Genomic DNA, 22,537 nt, shown 5'->3' on the forward strand with positions numbered 1-22,537 from the left:
GATTGCATTCTAGCTTTGTTCCATGAGATCACAGTAGTGGCAGATGCAGAGGGAGACTTAAACTAGCAGCAGCTGTTGGGTCTCTCTCTGCTCTCTGGTTACAAGCTGGCACTGCCCACACATTGGGATGGGCAGAGGGGCACGTCGCAGAGTAGACCTTTGGCAGCTCCCTGTACTTTGAGGGTGGGCATGTGTGGACCGTATGGACGCAGCAGCTCTCTCCCACAGCATGCTTGGCAGGAGAAGAGAGGGGTGGGAGAGGTGTGAAAGAGAGGCCCTGGTCATAAGACACGACACACAGCTGGTTTCTCACAATGTACAGTATGGAGTTGGTGCTTTTGCGGCATTATGTAGCATATTGGCAATGTAGTCGGTATTTAAATCACCATTTTTTTTGTGTGACACCTGACTATAATAATTTATGATACATGGTTTTATCAGAATGAAGAGTTATGTGGCTGTAATAATAACGTAGGACTGAATGTCAGGCCTTCAGAGTCTTGCCATAGGCTTAGGGGAGAGTGGAGCCTCCCTTGTTTCTAGGAAACCATACATAAAATGTATCATTTGTCCAAATATTCAGGAAGAGGTCATTATTTCATGGAGTCTGTGAAGGAAGAAACCACATAGAAAAAGTTGTAGGCAAGTTAGGTCCAAAAAACGGTGTTTTCACCAAGTCAAATGATTCTATTGTGTTAATTAAAAGTTTCATGATGCTTCTATCTAAACCAAAGTAGATCATTTTAAGATTGTTCTATACATCAGTTGGGGTCTCTATACGCGTCAATATGAGGTCCTAAACCTAGCATGAAAGTGCATCCTTGTATCTGTGTGGGCTAATATAGTCAACATTTTTGCCTTGGGGTAAGCCAATGACCATGGGGTAAGTTGAACCAATGGTTGATCCATTGTCAAGTTGAGCAAATGGAAGTGTTTTCTGCCCAGGCGTAATGCAAGGCATTATCACTGGGATATGAGGTAACAGCCAGGCCTGGCCTCTGTTAAAAGTGTTTGTCTGGATTGAAGCCTGTCTTAAAAGATGCAGAAAATGATTAAAAGACAAAATTGATTGTGTTTGGGAAATAAAGAGACATGGTTTTAAAAAGGCTTACCTTGCCTTGTCCCGCAGCTCAACTTACCCCATACCCGGGGTACATTGTGCCAAGAGACCACTGTAATGTTTACATATTTCCAGAGATACACAACATCCTGGAATATATATAGATCTCTTTGTTAGAAAGAATACTATATTTCCCTTGACGCAGTGAATCTAAATGTAAAAGAAAATGGCTCAATTTAACCCATTCTCCCCTACTGGAAAGGGTGTATATGTTGTGTGATTTGCACCTGAGTTTTCCTGTACCCAAGGGGACCAGGCCTGTCAGCAGCCTACCACTTGGCACCTGAGTTTTCCTGTACCCAAGGGGACCAGGCCTGTCAGCAGCCTACCACTTGGCACCTGAGTTTTCCTGTACCCAAGGGGACCAGGCCTGTCAGCAGCCTACCACTTGGCACCTGTGCCCACCTAGCCTGCCATCCTGCCCATATGGTTTGGTCTCATTTATGAGTCACACAGACTCCATGTGATGCCTACAGGAACATTGCATTCCCTTGCAGGTTTGTGCTCTGCTGCCTAGACCGGGTTGAGTTAGATTTGCCTTGTTATTTGGACTTAGTGTTTCACTTCCTCGTTTGTACATGTTGCTGCGGACTTGTTCTTATTAACAGAACAGCTGAACAACTTTCCAGTCGTCGGGAACTCAGGAATCGGACTGGATGAGCATGTGTCTGTCAACAGCCCATGCGGTGCAATCTACAGCACACTGCCATATACATTTGTCACGACGTTCTGGCACCACCAAAAGCATCCTGTGTGAGTTGTCTCTGTGATAGATCACGTCCGGGTAGTGGATGACCAGAGAGCTGTCTCTGTGATAGATCACGTCCGGGTAGTGGATGACCAGAGAGAGCTGTCTCTGTGATAGATCACGTCCGGGTAGTGGATGACCAGAGAGAGCTGTCTCTGTGATAGATCACGTCCGGGTAGTGGATGACCAGAGAGAGCTGTCTCTGTGATAGATCACGTCCGGGTAGTGGATGACCAGAGAGAGCTGTCTCTGTGATAGATCACGTCCGGGTAGTGGATGACCAGAGAGAGCTGTCTCTGTGATAGATCACGTCCGGGTAGTGGATGACCAGAGAGAGCTGTCTCTGTGATAGATCACGTCCGGGTAGTGGATGACCAGAGAGAGCTGTCTCTGTGATAGATCACGTCCGGGTAGTGGATGACCAGAGAGAGCTGTCTCTGTGATAGATCACGTCCGGGTAGTGGATGACCAGAGAGAGCTGTCTCTGTGATAGATCACGTCCGGGTAGTGGATGACCAGAGAGAGCTGTCTCTGTGATAGATCACGTCCGGGTAGTGGATGACCAGAGAGAGCTGTCTCTGTGATAGATCACGTCCGGGTAGTGGATGACCAGAGAGAGCTGTCTCTGTGATAGATCACGTCCGGGTAGTGGATGACCAGAGAGAGCTGTCTCTGTGATAGATCACGTCCGGGTAGTGGATGACCAGAGAGAGCTGTCTCTGTGATAGATCACGTCCGGGTAGTGGATGACCAGAGAGAGCTGTCTCTGTGATAGATCACGTCTGGGTAGTGGTTGACCAGAGAGAGCTGTCTCTGTGATAGATCACGTCCGGGTAGTGGATGACCAGAGAGAGCTGTCTCTGTGATAGATCACGTCCGGGTAGTGGTTGACCAGAGAGAGCTGTCTCTGTGATAGATCACGTTCGGGTAGTGGTTGACCAGAGAGAGCTGTCTCTGTGATAGATCACGTCCGGGTAGTGGATGACCAGAGAGAGCTGTCTCTGTGATAGATCACGTCCGGGTAGTGGATGACCAGAGAGAGCTGTCTCTGTGATAGATCACGTCCGGGTAGTGGATGACCAGAGAGAGCTGTCTCTGTGATAGATCACGTCCGGGTAGTGGATGACCAGAGAGAGCTGTCTCTGTGATAGATCACGTCCGGGTAGTGGATGACCAGAGAGAGCTGTCTCTGTGATAGATCACGTCCGGGTAGTGGATGACCAGAGAGAGCTGTCTCTGTGATAGATCACGTCTGGGTAGTGGATGACCAGAGAGAGCTGTCTCTGTGATAGATCACGTCCGGGTAGTGGATGACCAGAGAGAGCTGTCTCTGTGATAGATCACGTCTGGGTAGTGGATGACCAGAGAGAGCTGTCTCTGTGATAGATCACGTCCGGGTAGTGGATGACCAGAGAGAGCTGTCTGAAGTAGACTACAACACCACGCTCTTACTTATCTTTTTGTGCTTCTTCCGTGACGTTACCTGCAGTTTGACGTTATCGGTACACGTGGCAGTATTCCGTGTCGGCTGTTTTTTTTTCCCGGCCTGGGCAAATGATTGTCCGGTATGGAGTGAGAAGAATGTGTTTCCAGAATGACCCTGGACAGAATGACCCTGGACAACGTGTTTGTAACGGTGACCCCTAATCTCTTACACGATGCTTCTCCTCCTCACCCCGAAAGATATCACAAAGTGAAATATTTTTGGCCTGTTATTGATTTGAAGTATCACGTTATTTCCTCATGGCCAGACATCTTTTAGCTGAAACGTTATCTGAACTCCTCTCACACTGGCCGTTGTAACAGCGAACGAGTCCTCAGGAAGCAGCCATTCTCCACAGGCAGGCGGAGTAGGTGTAGGATCCTACATTGGGTGTTGTCGACAGCGACCGTTCAAACAGGTAACACAGGACCCTGTGGTCTCTTCCTGTTGGCTTGCAGCCGGCATGGTGGTGTCTGTAGGGAAACGAATGAGACACCCGCGCTAGCCAGTTTCCAGACCCCGTCGCCGACTGCCTGAGTTAAGAGGGCAGGAAACGGCAGAACACAATTATTTTGAGGAATTCGACACTTTTCCATGAAAGCCCGAGTAGGTTTATGAATATTCCTGACTCCAAGCACCCTCACTCACGTACCAACACAGGTGATGGCAGGAGTGGGGAGCAGAGTACTCTGCCAGAACCAGAGGGAAAAAGAGGTGAACTTCAATGGAGCGGTGTCAGCCAGAACTAGATGGCGATGACGTCACACTGATAAGTGGCTCTATAATGGATTGAGATCTCTCTCAGACAGAGAGTGGTATCGTCAAGGGAGTCTGGACAGTGAATTTGATATAAAATGCTTGCCGGATTTTGATAATTTAATTGAGATTGATCAGAGGGTTTTAGTGAAACTTATCTGGTTTTCACTCACAGCACCACCTACAGGTAACTGCCAAAATACGAGAGAACCCATGGTGTCTTAATAGGGCGTTGGGGCACCACGAGCCGCTAGAACGGCTTCAGTGCGCCTTGGCATAGATTTCTCAAGTGTCTAGAACTCTGTCGGAGGGATGCAACACCATTCTGGTGGTGTAAAACACTGTCTCTGGCGCCGCTCTAGACTCTCCCAATAAGTGTTTCAATTGGGTTGAGATCTGGTGACGGAGACACAGGCGCACTACCTAGATGCCCTCTTGAGCAACGATAACACTGTGTCTGACTCATAGCATGACAATGGTCTTCAAAGTAAGTGAAAGTGTACATGACATATAGCCTCGAATGCATGTGAACAATAGAGGTGGTGTTACTTGAGTGGAGTGCGATGTTTGTGAGGTAACCTGATAACCATAACAGAGACATTTATGACATTGCTCTATGGATTTACAGTTGTTTTGCTAGATGGTTGATCTGGCAGTTCTGCCCCGCACTGGAGCGGCAACCTCGGGACTGGAAAAGCCTGGGGTTCCAGTCTGTCTGTCTGTCTGTTTCCCCCTCCCAGGTGATTCATGTATCTGACAGAATAATTACACAGGTTCTGTAAACGGCATGCACAGGTCGCTCTACTGCCGTGAACTCACTTTGCTGTCACTGCTATTAACATATGCTCACCTGTGGCCCGTGTTCGCACAGGAAGAATTGCACTTCTACTCTCATTTACATACAGGCTTGCTATCAAAATGTCAAGGAAAAGTCAAACAAATGCAAGCTGTTAGTAATCAAATGACATGTGTTTGATAGGTTGCATTCTGTGTGTCGGGAAGGGCATGGGGAGGTCAGAGGGTTGCCACGATCAACGCGACTCACCGACTACTGTACAGCGTTATGATGAGCAGGTCGTACTGTACATGTCATGTTTTCAGGGAATTGTTTAATTGATGATATGATGGGTTCAAAGATGTCCTCCCTCCTGAAGGTTGGGCACTGCTCTTCTAGGTAACGGGCACCACTCCAAAGGCGGTAATTGTTTCTCCATAAATTATAATCAGCCACTTTTAGACTGACAAGGTGAGTAAACTCCCTGGCCAAGCAATGATTGATTAATGAAATGCCAAGGAGAAAGAAAAGCCAGAACGAAGGCTCTTTAGGGGTTTAGAGTTGTGAGAACCAGGTCTTTCCGCTGGCTTAGAGGGATCTTAGATTTGAATGCATTCGATTTTAATATGAAATACTTTCAAGTGTAGTGTATTCCTCCAGAAATATCACTCCCAAAAGTGAGAGATTGCATTTCATTATGGCTCAGCGAATAGCCATCAAGGATTATGGCGAAACGAAATGACTTTCTCAAGCTTCTAAGAGGGAGTCAAATGAAGTGAATGTTAAACCAACCTGCATTAGTCTAGAGTTAGTTTCAGTACATTTATTTACATTTTATTTTACCTTTATTTTAGGGAGGGAGAAATCTGATTTCAAATAATATAAATCGACAGTTTTTATTTATTTCAGAGAATGTAAAATGTCATCATACTGTATTCCGATTGATAGTTGGGATACCATGCAGCTTAATGTCAACCTTGACGATCAACTAATAGTATGTAAAGTCTTATACTCTGGCTAATAGAAATACTGAATCTAGACACTAAAAGGTCTGTTGTCTGGGACCTGTCTGATGTAGAAATCTACCAGACCTGTTAGTTGTATCTGATCGTCACAGATCATGCACAGGGCTGGCTGGTGTTTGTTACCTCCATGTCAGCAATGTTGAAAGTGGTGGCCACAGTGATGCGCTCTTACAGTAAGTCAAGGAGTGATGTTTCAGAGATGGATAGCGTTGCCATTACTTATCGACTACTCCGTGCCAAGGCAGCCCGGGACGGGGGAATAGTGAGATACATTAGCAGCAGAAACTCTGGAGCTGGGGGAAGGAGAGGAGGGAAGGCATCACCCAGCTCATACAGAGAGACAGGCGGACCTACCGATCGATGTGAGCTCCATCGCCCTGGAACCCACTTCCTGTGTTTTCGTCGGTGCTATCACTGGGAGCAAACAACAACGTCAGGGGGAAAAGCTAGACATCTTTGGAATGTACAGTAGCTGATAGCTTAATCTGCTTCTCATTTCCAGGTATAGGTTGAGGTTCTGCTGATAAGAGGCTTCTCACACGCCTTCTGTTCATGTCATCTGTCTCGCTGCTCGCCAGTGTGTGTATGGTCAAATGGGACTGTGTGTATGTGTGTGTGTGTGACTGTGTTTCTTCATTGCCTGTGGTTCTGCCTCAGACTGTTATCTGATGAGATTGAGTTAAAGCTGGAGTTTGTCATTCCTTCATGCTTTCATTGTATTTTTCATGGCAGTGTGTGTCCTACTTACAGTAGGTCACGGTTCTCGTACCCTGCTGGGCCCTGCTCGTACTGTTCTCTATTCTGGATTCTGTTGGCAGTTCTTTTAACGGATGAAGACAGACATATCACAATGATTTCTGTATGTTTTTTATTCCATGCGTACTGCAGTTTGATGGTACACTGTATTATTGTACAGTATGATATGTTTAGTCTGTTTCTAGTTGTGCACCATATATATTTATATGTGATAATGCCCAAGTAGCCAGTGTTTGGAGGATAAATCGGCACGGGTGTTGTTAGGCCCAAGACGAAGTCGAACTGTTGCAATATATCCTCTTGGGCATTATTACTTTTATACAACGGGTTACCAACATATTCAAATAATGATTGACATATTTTCATCAAAAATGTTATTTTTGTCGTTCATTCTAAATGTTCCATTGCATACTGGCTGGCAACGTTCTTATCCCTTGCTTGCTAGCTAGCCAACTACTGCTACCTTACAGTCACGTCAAACAGTGCAGCCAGAATTACAGCAAAAAGTAGCTACATCTGCATTTGTTTAAGCCGTTTTCTGGTGACATTTATTTGGAGACATCCATAACAATGAGCTAATGAGGCCTGATTTCACCTGGCATAGAACATGTGTTCTCTCGTCAGGACACTGTTGTTCAGAGGAACTAGCCAACAACACAACTAACACAATCACTTCAAACTGAAGCTGGAAAGACTGCAAACTAGCTGCATTTAGTTTCCTTCTACCTGTTTTAGACAAGTAAATGAGAGCAGTAACTGATAGCTCGAGCAGCCAGCATGGCAGTTCTATATCGGACAACATGTAACGTTACTTCCCCCATTAGTTATCCGAACTCTAGCTTTGCGTTATGGTAAGCTAGTTATATGGAAACGTTTCAGTGATTTAGTCTGTGTTTTAGTTTTTTCTTACCTGAGTTTCTCAACTCCACAATATATACTAAACTAGAACTATCTTGTGCTAAGAAGTTGTTTTTGGCGTTTTGTCTTCCATGTGGCATTAGCTATCGAGCTAACTGTAGCAAAGTTCTTTTGTGACCGACCCAACAAGATACAATTGACCGTCCAATATTTTTATTCAGATTTGAGCATGCATTATACACTTTTACAGACTTATATCAATTTCAACAATGTGTAGCGACGGTGGATTTTGCATTCGCTCTGCATTCGCTCTGCAGGTAGTATAACTTTTATAACTTTTCATTACATTTCATTATAGTACAACGATTTAATTTGTCCAACCTTAGCAATTTCTTCTTAACTAGCTACATAGCCGTCTGTGTATCAAAGATAACTGCGTAATTATCGTATTTCGTCGTCTCGTTGTCCACTGCTATCTGCCAGCAGCTAGCAAACGTCCACCGTCTACCGAATAGTAGTATAACTTTTCATTACATTTCATTATAGTACAACGGTCTGATTTTCATTTTCATTACAGTACAACGGTTTGATTTGTTTGATCTTAGCTAGCTACATAGCCGTCTTTTATCAAACATAATTGCGTCGTTATTGAGGTTCGCTAGCGAGCTATTTTCGTTCGAAATTAACGCAACGTAGCCAACACTGCTAGCTAGCCAGCTTGCCACCGAAGAGCATTGTAGAAACGATTACAATACAACGGAACGACTTGTTTTGTGTAGTGTTAGCTAGCTACATAGTTTTCTTTGCTAGCTTTGTATCTAAGATAATTGTGTAACTTTGAGTAATTATCGGTTAGCTAGCCAGCTAGTTTCGCCTGCCGCGCTGCTGTCCTCCTACCTAGCCAACACTGCTAGCTAACACTGCTAGCTAGCCAACTTCTACCGAATAGCAGCACTGTAGAAACTTACATTACAACGGAACGACTTGATTAGCGTAGTGTTAGCTAGTTGTCTTTGCTGTCCTTGTATCCATGATAATTGTGTAGTTTAGAGAAATTTAGAGAAACTGTCGAGGTCACCTAGCCAGCTTCACTTTCAACAACGCAGCTACTGCTAGCCAGGCTACTTCACCAGCCAGCAGTACTATATCATTTTAGTCAATAAGATTTGTAATTTTATTGATTTTTTGCTACGTAAGCTTAACTTTCTGAACATTCGAGACGTGTAGCCCACTTGTCATTCTAATCTCCTTTGCTTTAGCGTAGCCTCTTCTGTAGCCTGTCAAATATGTGTCTGTCTATCCCTGTTCTCTCCTCTCTGCACAGACCATACAAACGCCTCACACCGCGTGGCCGCGCCCACCCTAACCTTGTGGTCCCAGCCCGCACGACCCACGTGGAGTTCCAGGTCTCCGGTAGCCTCTGGAACTGCCGATCCGCGGCCAACAAGGCAGAGCTCATCTCAGCCTATGCGTCCCTCCAGTCCCTCGACTTCTTGGCACTGACGGAAACATGGCTCACCACAGATAACACTGCTACTCCTACTGCTCTCTCTTCGTCTGCCCACGTGTTCTCGCACACCCCGAGAGCTTCTGGTCAGCGGGGTGGTGGCACCGGGATCCTCATCTCTCCCAAGTGGTCATTCTCTCTTTCTCCCCTTACCCATCTGTCTATCGCCTCCTTTGAATTCCATGCTGTCACAGTTACCAGCCCTTTCAAGCTTAACATCCTTATCATTTATCGCCCTCCAGGTTCCCTTGGAGAGTTCATCAATGAGCTTGATGCCTTGATAAGCTCCTTTCCTGAGGACGGCTCACCTCTCACAGTTCTGGGTGACTTTAACCTCCCCATGTCTACCTTTGACTCATTCCTCTCTGCCTCCTTCTTTCCACTCCTCTCCTCTTTTGACCTCACCCTCTCACCTTCCCCCCCTACTCACAAGGCAGGCAATACGCTTGACCTCATCTTTACTAGATGCTGTTCTTCCACTAACCTCATTGCAACTCCCCTCCAAGTCTCCGACCACTACCTTGTATCCTTTTCCCTCTCGCTCTCGTCCAACACTTCCCACACTGCCCCTACTCGGATGGTATCGCGCCGTCCCAACCTTCGCTCTCTCTCCCCCGCTACTCTCTCCTCTTCCATCCTATCATCTCTTCCCTCTGCCCAAACCTTCTCCAACCTATCTCCTGATTCTGCCTCCTCAACCCTCCTCTCCTCCCTTTCTGCATCCTTTGACTCTCTATGTCCCCTATCCTCCAGGCCGGCTCGGTCCTCCCCTCCCGCTCCGTGGCTCGACGACTCATTGCGAGCTCACAGAACAGGGCTCCGGGCAGCCGAGCGGAAATGGAGGAAAACTCGCCTCCCTGCGGACCTGGCATCCTTTCACTCCCTCCTCTCTACATTTTCCTCTTCTGTCTCTGCTGCTAAAGCCACTTTCTACCACTCTAAATTCCAAGCATCTGCCTCTAACCCTAGGAAGCTCTTTGCCACCTTCTCCTCCCTCCTGAATCCTCCTCCCCCTCCCCCCCCCTCCTCCCTCTCTGCAGACGACTTCGTCAACCATTTTGAAAAGAAGGTCGACGACATCCGATCCTCGTTTGCTAAGTCAAACGACACCGCTGGTTCTGCTCACACTGCCCTACCCTGTGCTTTGACCTCTTTCTCTCCCCTCTCTCCAGATGAAATCTCGCGTCTTGTGACGGCCGGCCGCCCAACAACCTGCCCGCTTGACCCTATCCCCTCCTCTCTTCTCCAGACCATTTCCGGAGACCTTCTCCCTTACCTCACCTCGCTCATCAACTCATCCCTGACCGCTGGCTACGTCCCTTCCGTCTTCAAGAGAGCGAGAGTTGCACCCCTTCTGAAAAAACCTACACTCGATCCCTCCGATGTCAACAACTACAGACCAGTATCCCTTCTTTCTTTTCTCTCCAAAACTCTTGAACGTGCCGTCCTTGGCCAGCTCTCCTGCTATCTCTCTCAGAATGACCTTCTTGATCCAAATCAGTCAGGTTTCAAGACTAGTCACTCAACTGAGACTGCTCTTCTCTGTATCACGGAGGCGCTCCGCACTGCTAAAGCTAACTCTCTTTCCTCTGCTCTCATCCTTCTAGACCTATCGGCTGCCTTCGATACTGTGAACCATCAAATCCTCCTCTCCACCCTCTCCGAGCTGGGCATCTCCGGCGCGGCCCACGCTTGGATTGCGTCCTACCTGACAGGTCGCTCCTACCAGGTGGCGTGGCGAGAATCTGTCTCCTCACCACGCGCTCTCACCACTGGTGTCCCCCAGGGCTCTGTTCTAGGCCCTCTCCTATTCTCGCTATACACCAAGTCACTTGGCTCTGTCATAACCTCACATGGTCTCTCCTATCATTGCTATGCAGACGACACACAACTAATCTTCTCCTTTCCCCCTTCTGATGACCAGGTGGCGAATCGCATCTCTGCATGTCTGGCAGACATATCAGTGTGGATGACGGATCACCACCTCAAGCTGAACCTCGGCAAGACGGAGCTGCTCTTCCTCCCGGGGAAGGACTGCCCGTTCCATGATCTCGCCATCACGGTTGACAACTCCATTGTGTCCTCCTCCCAGAGCGCTAAGAACCTTGGCGTGATCCTGGACAACACCCTGTCGTTCTCAACTAACATCAAGGCGGTGGCCCGTTCCTGTAGGTTCATGCTCTACAACATCCGCAGAGTACGACCCTGCCTCACACAGGAAGCGGCACAGGTCCTAATCCAGGCACTTGTCATCTCCCGTCTGGATTACTGCAACTCGCTGTTGGCTGGGCTCCCTGCCTGTGCCATCAAACCCCTACAACTCATCCAGAACGCCGCAGCCCGTCTGGTGTTCAACCTTCCCAAGTTCTCTCACGTCACCCCGCTCCTCCGCTCTCTCCACTGGCTTCCAGTTGAAGCTCGCATCCGCTACAAGACCATGGTGCTTGCCTACGGAGCTGTGAGGGGAACGGCACCTCAGTACCTTCAGGCTCTGATCAGGCCCTACACCCAAACAAGGGCACTGCGTTCATCCACCTCTGGCCTGCTCGCCTCCCTACCACTGAGGAAGTACAGTTCCCGCTCAGCCCAGTCAAAACTGTTCGCTGCTCTGGCACCCCAATGGTGGAACAAACTCCCTCACGACGCCAGGACAGCGGAGTCAATCACCACCTTCCGGAGACACCTGAAACCCCACCTCTTCAAGGAATACCTAGGATAGGATAAAGCAATCCTTCTGCCCCCCCCCCCCCCCCCCCTTAAAAGATGTAGATGCACTATTGTAAAGTGGCTGTTCCACTGGATGTCATTAGGTGAATGCACCAATTTGTAAGTCGCTCTGGAGAAGAGCGTCTGCTAAATGACTTAAATGTAAATGTAAATGTTTTCTACTGACATTTCTTTGTATACAGTGCCTTCGGAAAGTGTTCAGACCCCTTGACTTTTCCACATTTTGTTATGTTACAGCTTTATTCTAAAATGTATTTGAACAAATGTTATCCTCAGCAATCTACACACAATACCTAATAAGGACAAAGCAAAAACAGGTTTTAGAAATTTTGACAAATGTTTTAAAAATAAAAAAAACTGATACCTTATTTACGTAAGTATTCAGATCCTTTGCTATGAGATGACCAATAACCCAACGGTCACTCTGACAGAGCTCTAGAGTTCCTCTGTGGAGATGGGAGAACCTTCCAGAAGGACAACCATCTGTTCAGCTCTCCACCAATACGGCCTTTACGGTAGAGTGGCCAGATGGTAGCCACTCCTCAGGAAAAGGCACGTGACAGCCCGCTTGGAGTTTGCCAAAAGGCAGCTAAAAACTCTCAGTCTAAGAGAAACAAGATTCTCTGGTCTGATGAAATCAAGATTGAACTCTTTGGCCTGAATGCCAAGTGTCACATCTGGAGGAAACCCTATGGTGAAGCATGGTGGTGGCAGCATCATGCTGTGGGGATGATTTCAGCAGCAGGGACTGGGAGACAAGTCAGGATCGAGGGAAAGATGAACAGAGCAAAGTACAGAGAGATCCTTGATGAAAACCTGCACCAGAGCGCTCAGGACCTTAGACTGGGGTGAAGGTTCATCTTCTAACAGGACAACGACCCTAAGCACACAGCTAAGACAACGCAGGAGTGGCATTGGGAAAAGTCTCTGAATGTTCTTGAGTGGCACCGCCAGAGCACGGACTTAAACCCAATCAAACATCGCGAGAGAGACGTGAAATTAGCTGTGCATCAACGCTCCCCATCCAACCTGGCAGAGCTTGAGAGGATCTGCAGACAAGAATGGGAGAAACTTCCCAAATACAGGGGTGCCAAGCTTTTAGCGTCATACCCAAGAACAAAGTACTGATTACTTATGTAATTGTGATATTTTCCTTTTTAAATAAAATAAAATAAAAAAATTGCAAAATAATCTAAAAAAATGATTTTCTTTGTCATAATGGGATATTGTATGTAGATTGATGATGTGAAAAAAACTATTTTAATACATTTTAGAATAAGGCTGTAACGTATCAAAATGTGGAAAAAGTCAAGGGGTCTGAATACTTTCTGAAGTATGTCTGTACATCCATAAAGTTGATACCAGCTGATTCATGATTTCAACTGGTTAAGAAACACTGCCTGCCTGTTTGTCTCATCTCAACTCCCAACACGTTCATTACTATGGGACAGCTGGAGATTCAATTTGAATATTGAAACAATGTTGCAAATGTCAGAGAGACAGAAAACTAAATGTTAGTCTAAAAGAAATGGGAGATAAGGTCTAGTTGCTTTTTATAGTGGAGATCAAGTTTATAAATTGCCTGACTGGTCTGATGAGACAGTGGATTGCGCAGTCAGATGGAACAGAGTAAATAGGCATTTTAACGTCCTAGATTTAGCTGGTGGCAACTTGTGAAAATAACACCGGCTGATTCAGAGGGGTTGGGTTAAATGCAGAAGACACATTTCAGTTGAACTGACTAGCTATCCCCCTTTCCCTTTTAACCAATCAGCATTCAGGATTAGACCCACCCGTTGTATAATATAGAAGCAACCCACTGGTCTCAGACGTCAATTCAACTTCTATTCCACGTTGGTTCAATGTAATTTCATTGAAATGATGCAGAAACAATGTTGATTCAACCAGTGTGTGCCCAGTGGGAATGCCTGCATTACACCATTTCAAATATGGTATTTATTGGATTTATCCGTCTTAAAACACAGCTTCTCTCTATGACAGGGGTCCCAATTACATTCAGCCGTAAGACGATTTTTCCTTGAGTGGAGGGTCGGGGGGCCGGAACATAGTTATAAATCATTTGTCCACTACAAAGAATCCCAAACAGATATAGTATTTAACAAATACAGAATCATTTCAAACCTTGATTACATTGGGATACGATCACATGTACCTCTCTATTTATGCGTGGGAATACTTTGAGCTGATTCCCTGGTGATTGTACAGTAATTTATGTCCAACAACGAAAATGATTTAGTAAACAATTGAGAAGTTTTTTTTTTGCTCAGAAAACTTGGGGTGCCAAATAAAATCACCAGCTATTGAGGAACCCTGCTCTAGGATCTCTGTGCAGTAGGATGTCAGAGACGGATCAATTCAGGGATTTCCATCCTTGCTCTTGTTTTTCCACTCCACTGCACGTGAATTATGGCCAAAGTGCTCTGTAATGTCAGACAGATGTGAAGAGCTGAAACAAACTATTGTTCATCTCAGCATTCATATGTGTCACACAACTCTTTATACAGACAAAAAACCTCGTTCAGAAACATCAAGTGCTTCTTTGTTATTTGAATGTTGAGAATATCAAGGCCGTATTTCAAGTGATGGCAGGCCTAAATTATAAGATGGCACTTGGTTTTCGCGGCGCCCCAATAATTTACCTCAGAAATGAACAGAAACAAATTAAAAGACCAACATACGTAACTAAGACAATGGTGTATGTCGACTGTGCTGCATCAACTTCAGTTGTGGTTTCTTGACGTTTTAGTGTTGGTCTGAAATTGAGCCAATTGTGAGCAAATAAAATAAGAATAATAACATGCCTACATCATCTAAGCTGAGGTTTGATGTTGTAATTGTTGCCATTTGTTCCGTTCCAGATCAGAGCTGCATGTGAACATTGTTTTATTAGCGGACACACAGGAGAGTAGGTGTCTGTTTTTCCACCATGTGTTTCGTCAGAGTAGATCAGTGAAGGGAGGGGTAGATGAGATGTGAGTGTGGTGCTGCGGATATCTGTGTTCATAGACTGGAGGCTGTTGACTTTGTTGTGTTTCAAATGTTGAGAAAACTATGTGAATTTATAAAGTGTTATGTTGGGAGTCATTCATGTGATTTGCACATACAGACTGTATAGTAGTTTTATCAATACAGATAATTGCATTTTAAGCCTGACATTACATATGAAGCATCTTAATTTGAGCCAGTTTGCTACAGCAGGAAAATAATCCTGCAGCAACAGGAAATGTGAATTATTATTATTATAATTAATGGAGATTTTGGGGGAAATTACAAACTTCAGAAGCCTTTTTAACCTCAAATACACTACAAGTTTTACATCAGGGTGATCAAATGAAGATCCTGGATCTGTACACCAGAGAGAGAGTGAGAGAGAGGTCCAGTAATACAGCTGGTCTTTTCCACTGGAAGGCTGGGGCTCGACCCAGACTGCTGGAGCGTTTCTCCTAATTAAGGAAAGCAGCGTCTGATTGACAATGAACAATAGGTCAGCCAGCAGACCAGAGACAGGGTTTCCCTGCCAGGATTACAGGGCCCACGGGCTTCCCTTCCCAGCAAACACGGCAACAGATGGTTAACCAGTCAGACGTGGTCCTCAGAGCAGACTGGGAGATAGGGATGAGGAGGTGGCGGGTCAAATTTCACCTGTTTTTACAAGGCCTGAGGATACAGTCTCACCCACTACAGCGGTAACAACAGAGAACCAACAAGTGGAATTACAGGACATGAGTCGGTAGTGACTTGTTCAGTCAAGAATCAAATCAAAGTTTATATGTGCAGGTGTTCTAGCAGGTGCAGCGAAATACTTATGTTACTAGCTTCCACAATGCAATAGAATGACCCGCAATTACAATACAAATACACAATCATCAAAAATCGAAACAAGAAATCAAGAAATGACAGAACGAGTCCAATTAACAATCCAGAATAAATATATTAGTGTAACGGTTCTCCTCTTCATCCAAAGAGGAGGAGCATGGATTGAACCAAGACGCAGCGTGATACTTAGACGTGATATTTATTTAGACACGACAAAACAACGAAGACAAAAACGAACTATACTTGATTAACTACAAAACAACAAACGACGTAGACGCACCTGAACATAAGAACTTACATATAACGAAGAACGCATGAAACAGGAACAGACTACATAAACCGAAAAAAACAAACACACCGACAACAGTCCCGTGTGGCGCAACGACATACACAGACACAGGAGACAACCACCCACAACAAACAATGAGAAACAACCTACCTTAATATGACTCTCAATTAGAGGAAATGCCAAACACCTGCCTCTAATTGAGAGCCATACCAGGCAACCCTTAAACAAACATAGAAACAGAAAACATAGACTGCCCACCCAAACTCACGTCCTGACCAACTAACACATACAAAAACTAACAGAAAACAGGTCAGGAACGTGACAATTAGAGTGCGCCTGAGTCAGAATCCAGAATATAAATACGTGGTGTATACAGACAGTATATCATATGGAAGAAAATGGTATGCACAGTAGTAGGTACAGTTGAAGTCGGAAGTTTACATACACCTTAGCCAAATACATTTGATCCTAGTAAAATGCCCAGTCTTAGGTCAGTTTATTTTAAGAATGTGAAATGTCAGAATAATAGTAGAGAGAATGATTTATTTCATCTTTTATTTCTATCATCGCATTCCCAGTGGGTCAGAAGTTAACAGACACTCAATTAGTATTTGGTAGCATTGCCTTTAAATTGTTTAACTTTGGTCAAGTGTTTCGGGTAGCCTTCCACAAGCTTCCCACAAAGGGTTGGGTGAATTTTGGTCCATTCCTCCTGAAAGTGCTGGTGTAACCGAGCCAGGTTTGTAGGTCTCCTTGCTCGCACACACTTTTTCAGTTCTGTCCACATATTTTCTATAGGATTGAGTCAGGGCTTTGTGATGGCCACTCCAATACCTTGACTTTGTTGTCCTTCAGCCATATGGCCATAACTTTGGAAGTATGTTTGGGGTAATTGTTCATTTGGAAGAACAATTGCGGCCAAGCTTCCTGACTGATGTCTTAAGATGTTGCTTCAAGCCGAAGAACACCATCCCAACCGTGAAGCACGGGGGTGACAACATCATATTGTGGGGGTGCTTTGCTGCAGGAGGGACTGGTGCACTTCAAAAAAAAGATGGCATCATGAGGATGGAAAATTATGTGGCTTTATTGAAGCAACGTCTCAAGACATCAGTCAGGAAGTTAAAGCTTAGTCACAAATGGGTCTTCCAAATGGACAGTGACCCCAAGCATACTTCCAAAGTTGTGGCAAAATGGCTTAAGGACAACAAAGTCAAGGTATTGGAGTGACCGTCACAAAGCCCTGACCTCAATCCTATAGAAAATTCGTGGGCAGAACTGAAAAAGGTATTTCTGTTTTTTACGTTTAATAAATTAGCAAAATGTCTAAAAACCTGTTTTAGCTTTGTCATTGTGGGGTATTGTGTGTAGATTGATGAGGATACAAAAAATATATATTTTAGAATAAGGTTGTAACGTAACAAAATGTGGAAAAAGTGAAAAGGTCTAAAAACTTTCCGAATGCACTGTACACAGTAAGTAAACAACTGTATATAAGACGGTGACTAAATAATATGTTTGTCTGCTGTTGGGTTTGTCAGTACACAGTCTGGTAAAAGTGGCCAGTGTGTTGATGTTGCATCGTCCTCCAGTGGGTTAGTTGGTGCTGCTGGGTTCAGGAGGAGTTCAGTAGAACAGCAGATGGACCACAGAGGCGGCTGAGGCTTGTGAGGCTGGGTCCGTATCTGTGTCACTATCTAATGAGCCTGGGGCTCCCAGGCCGCAGAGGAACCGGGAGAACGTTCTGCTCTGCTGAGAGAGAGAGCCTGGGAAGAGTCAGGAAGGACTGACCTCCCTCAGTCTCAGTGGGATGTAGAGAGGAGCCGTGTCCTCACTCAGGCACAAACAACATGGCCACCCATCACTCAGACAAAAACAACATGGCCACCCATCACTCAGACAGAAACAACATGGCCACCCATACCTCAGACAGAAACGACATGGCTACCCATCACTCAGACAGAAACAACATGGCCACCCATCACTCAGACAGAAACAACATGGCCACCCATCACTCAGACGGAAACGACATGGCCACCCATCACTCAGACAGAAACAACATGGCCGCCCATCACTCAGACTGAAACGACATGGCCACCCATCACTCAGACAGAAACGACATGGCCACCCATCACTCAGACAGAAACGACATGGCCACCCATCACTCAGACAGAAACGACATGGCCACCCATCACTCAGACAGAAACAACATGGCCACCCATCACTCAGACAAAAACAACATGGCCACCCATCACTCAGACAAAAACAACATGGCCACCCATCACTCAGACAGAAACAACATGGCCACCCATCAGACTGGCCCTATCTTGATCCATCTCTATTTATTATTGTCGGGATCCAGACCGTCACAGAGGCAAAGATAATAGATAAGTATGAGTGAGTGTGTGTGTGTGTCTGTAATCTGATTGTGGTCACGCAGGTGAGCTGTGTGTGACCTTCCAGTCATTGTCCCGTGAGGAGGAAAGTGTGACAAGTGAACATCAGAGATTAAGTGACATGAAACGACTGCAACTTAACTACTGTTTGGAGAGATAAGGAAGGAATGTCAGACTCAGAGAAGATGAGAGAGGGAAGGAAAGAGAAAAGGCGAGAGAGAAACAGGCTCGTCAAACACTCTCCTCCTACTCACGTTGTGTGTCTAACTGGTGTTGTTCCTTTAAAGTGTCTTTCTGCAGCCAAAGCAACAACAGCTGTATGCCTCCAGTACTGTGTGTGACCGTGGAGAACAGGACCTTATGACACGTCAATTATTACAGCAAGTGACAGTCGGTCATGTGCAACGCGGGCTAAAAATACTTCTCCTTTTCCATCTCTTTCTCTCCCTCGCTTTATCCTTTCAAACTTTCACAGCCCTTCTACTGTGTGTTAGCGAGTGTCTTCTGTATGTCTCCCCTTTCATTTATCTTTCTCCCTATTGATTGTTTTCCTGATGGATAGCATTGTCAGTTCTGAAGCCTTTGTCAGAGTTGTCATTTGTTGTCTCTATCTCTTGTCTTGGGCAGGTGACCGGAATACAAGCTCTACATCTGGGTTGTGTGGAATAGCCGGGAGTGACTGAGAGACACACAGACATAGGTGGGTGAACCCTTTACTCTCTGCGTTACCTCTATTGGGGAGAGTAGGCAAGTGGTCAAGGTAACAAAACAAGGGTGTGAGGGGGTGAAGTGTAGAGAAGAGATTAAACAAATAGGCAAGTGGTCAAGGAGGTAAGGTGTATGTACTAAGTGTCACTGCGGCCCTTGTGCCACTCACAGACAAAAGAGCTTTCAGCAGCTCAGTGTTGAGAGGGAGTGGTTCGGCGAGCTGAACATGGAAAATATACGCAGGAGACTCTTTCCCTGGGCTTTTCCTCTCCCTCTCAATCAAACTCAACATACAGCAGGTACATAGTCTCACTACACCTTGGCTGGCTGGAGGGTGTGGGCTGTGTGACTATTAATACCCTACAAATTATAGAGCCATAAAACTACATGAATAAAAACATCATTAATCACAATGGCTTGGATTGTCTTTTTAAGAAGGGGCTATTCTTTGGGGGGAGAGTATATGGCTGGTTAATATGCCATTAAACACTGTGTTAGCCAGCAGTAGTGGTTTGTGGGTAAAATAACTGGGGAAGTCTAGACAGAAAAAAAGCCATATTACAACCTAAGTGTTAATTGTGATAATTTCGTTGTTTGCTCTATAACCTGTTAGTTCATATGCCTTGCCAGCGTTATAATAAGAAGACACTGTGGCAGACAACCAGACCTTTTGTTTCATCACAAAACCGGAGAGCAACATCTGTCCGGTGAAGTCCACAAAGCAAATATTGCATTTAGTAAAAACGAATACCACACCAGGCTCACCAATGAACACCTGCACCAGTCTCTCAGAGTTAGTCTCACACCCTTTGTGCCAAAGTTCAAAGTATTGGCAGGAGACAAAGTGTAATTTCTCTCATTGATGCAAGGGCAAGGCCCAGAGTGACATACATGAATATTGCACGGCCCACAGTGGCTTTCTGTGCATTCAGATGCTACTTTTTTTAACAACTCGCCTTTCTTCTCCAAAAAAAAGCACCTTATTTAATTTTAATATTATTTAATAATTCAAGGCCCATGTACAATGGTTCACAGTGCACTTCTTTCCTGGACAACTATGCAACCGCTTTGGTTCTTCAGCATTGATGATGCACATGTTTACATTCAAAAGAAAGAAGGCATTCGTTCAAATGTATAATTATCTCGTTGAATGTATTTTAATGTACATTTTATACAACAACATCTTTCCTAAGTTGTAGAAGACTATGTTTGTTACTACGCTGCACCACAGTGTTGATAAAGGATGATATCCATCCGGACCACCTGGGAAATGTGTGTCACCTGGACCTTCTCAATTAGTAGTTGATGACCCCTGACCCCTGACAACATTTCAACATCATCAAATCACCCGCACTTAGTCTAATACAGTGACAACTGAAAGATACCAAAAAGCAACTGTGTCCAATCAACGGAAGCTAATGATGTGGCTGTCCATGGTTCTGATTTTTGTGTGCGTGAGTGCAAGTAGAATAAACATGTTGACTCCCCCTACTTGTAGAGAAACGCCAATGCCATCCTTCTCTCTTTCATGTTGCCGAAACGGTCTATGACTGTCATAGAGTAGGCTACATGCTTTTAGTTTCTAGGCTAACTGGCTAAAACGCTTGCTCGCTAGCCTAACTTATTTTCATGGGCAACGTTAGCTAGTTAACATTCGCCTTCTACATCTAGCTACATATTGAACCTCCATCCTCTCAGGCCAGGGGCACAACAATGTATGAATTAGTGGTTGGATCAGAATCGCTGTTATAATCATTGGCCAGTACAGAGAATTAAGTAAAACCGCAAGTCCAAATCCCTATCTCAATCCATAGTTTATTTAGGAAAGGGACCATTTTTGCTAGCTAGCTAGCCACCATAGGACAACAACACAATGAGATGCAACAATTCAGTAATTTGGGGGCTTTTGATGTGATTGGTGTGAAGCCAAATCCAAACTGGCTTCCCTTGACACTTGTTTTTGGTGCGCCAGGACCATTCACAGTTGAGCTCACTCAATTTAGCTCAACTCTGATGGGCTATTATTTTATATATTTTTCATCAAGGGAGGCCAAATGCATGCTGGCTTCCCTTGCATTCAATGCTACGAGCGGCAACAATATCATACTCTTTTTGACCAGACAGCATCACAGATGGGCTACACATCTACAGCGTCCGAGCAAGCTGTTTCGCTCACTCGGATGCGTTCTCTGTAGCCCCTTGCGAATTGAAGACAAATTATGAAACACGGAGAGATGAAAGATCAATCAATTATGTATTTTTCTTTTTTTCTTGGTCAATTGTTGGGGAATGCTTGGCTTCCCTTGGCACCCACGAATACACACCACTGTTAGCACTCCAGTCAGCGATACTTAGACTGGTCTGTGTTTGGTGGAGAGACAGGCTTTATGGCACAGAGGCTCTGGGTAGACTGGGACTACGTGTTTGGTAAAGCTGGGGGTGAATGACTGGAGCTTGGGGGTGGAGACTGGGGAGTGTGGACCGGAGAGTGATTGTAGAACAGGGCTCTCTCTATGGCACACAGAGTCCCACTGTAACAGCGACTGGACTATGATTGGTGGAGAGAGAGAAGGGCAGGACCCAGGCTGTGCACTAGGGTAGGGCTCTGTTGCACAGAGATTCTGGTGCTAACTATAACCAACAGAGACTAGACTATGTTTAGGAAGCCAAGCGTGACGGATGGTCCTACACATACTAGGACACAGGGGGCACGGCTGTTTGCCCTCATTGTGATAAAGGGGCAGAGAGTATGTGTCTCACACACACACGCACACACACACACACACACACGCACACACACACACACACGCGCACACACACACACACACACACACACACACACACACACACACACACACACACACACACACACACACACACACACACACACGTACACATGTATGTCATCACTACACATGTTTGCGTCTGGACATGAATTAATGCACCAACAGAAACCCTTCACGCCCGTCTTTCTGAGCCTCTTTCTCCCTCATTAGGAGTTATTTTGGGCATCAATAGTATTCTTCAGACTCATTGTTAATTTACCAGTTGGAGTGTTTTCTAATCTAACCAAATGTTGTTTAATTTATCTGGGTGTTCTAACAAGCCCCAATTACCTCAGTCTTATATTTCGCTGTGTATATTGTTTTTGACAGGTTTGACACAAACCACGTCGTCCGTTGACCAAACTCCTCACTGAACTCTCCCTGCACTCTGGCTGTGCTCAGACATTCCTACATGCGCTCACTGCACACACGCAATTAGTGCTTGTTAGGAAGAGTGTGATATTGTAAACACGCATGCCTTTTTCCCATAATTACAGCTTCTGTGAACCTCAGAGCACACCCAGTCCTTCTGGGCGCCTCGCTCCCACTCCAACTGTGCAGCCCGTCTGCTTTGTCCCTCCCTTTTGACCTCTCCTACTTTTACTGGACCAATTATCTGTTCATCCACAGAGCACCAATCAGAACTCTGCTGTACTTTCATGTTTTATAATAAAACATTTGAACTTTGGGTGTTGTCTCAGTTTGCTCGAGCTGTAAACGGAGAAAG

General features: G+C 45.4%; 1 protein-coding gene across 3 annotated transcripts in view; it reads left to right on the forward strand.

Moving 5' to 3' along the window:
- The window catches only part of LOC129818650 (bone morphogenetic protein receptor type-1B-like), a 114,447-nt gene that overhangs the window by 46,240 nt on the left and 45,670 nt on the right, over positions 1-22,537 (forward strand). For all 3 annotated transcript variants that reach the window (XM_055874759.1, XM_055874757.1, XM_055874758.1), the window contains exon 4: positions 18,905-18,977. The gene's annotated coding sequence lies outside the window, so the exon portion shown is untranslated. The remainder of the gene's footprint in view (positions 1-18,904; positions 18,978-22,537) is intronic.

Source organism: Salvelinus fontinalis, chromosome 21 (assembly GCF_029448725.1).
Source record: "Salvelinus fontinalis isolate EN_2023a chromosome 21, ASM2944872v1, whole genome shotgun sequence".
In the NCBI taxonomy this organism is placed as follows: domain Eukaryota; kingdom Metazoa; phylum Chordata; class Actinopteri; order Salmoniformes; family Salmonidae; genus Salvelinus; species Salvelinus fontinalis.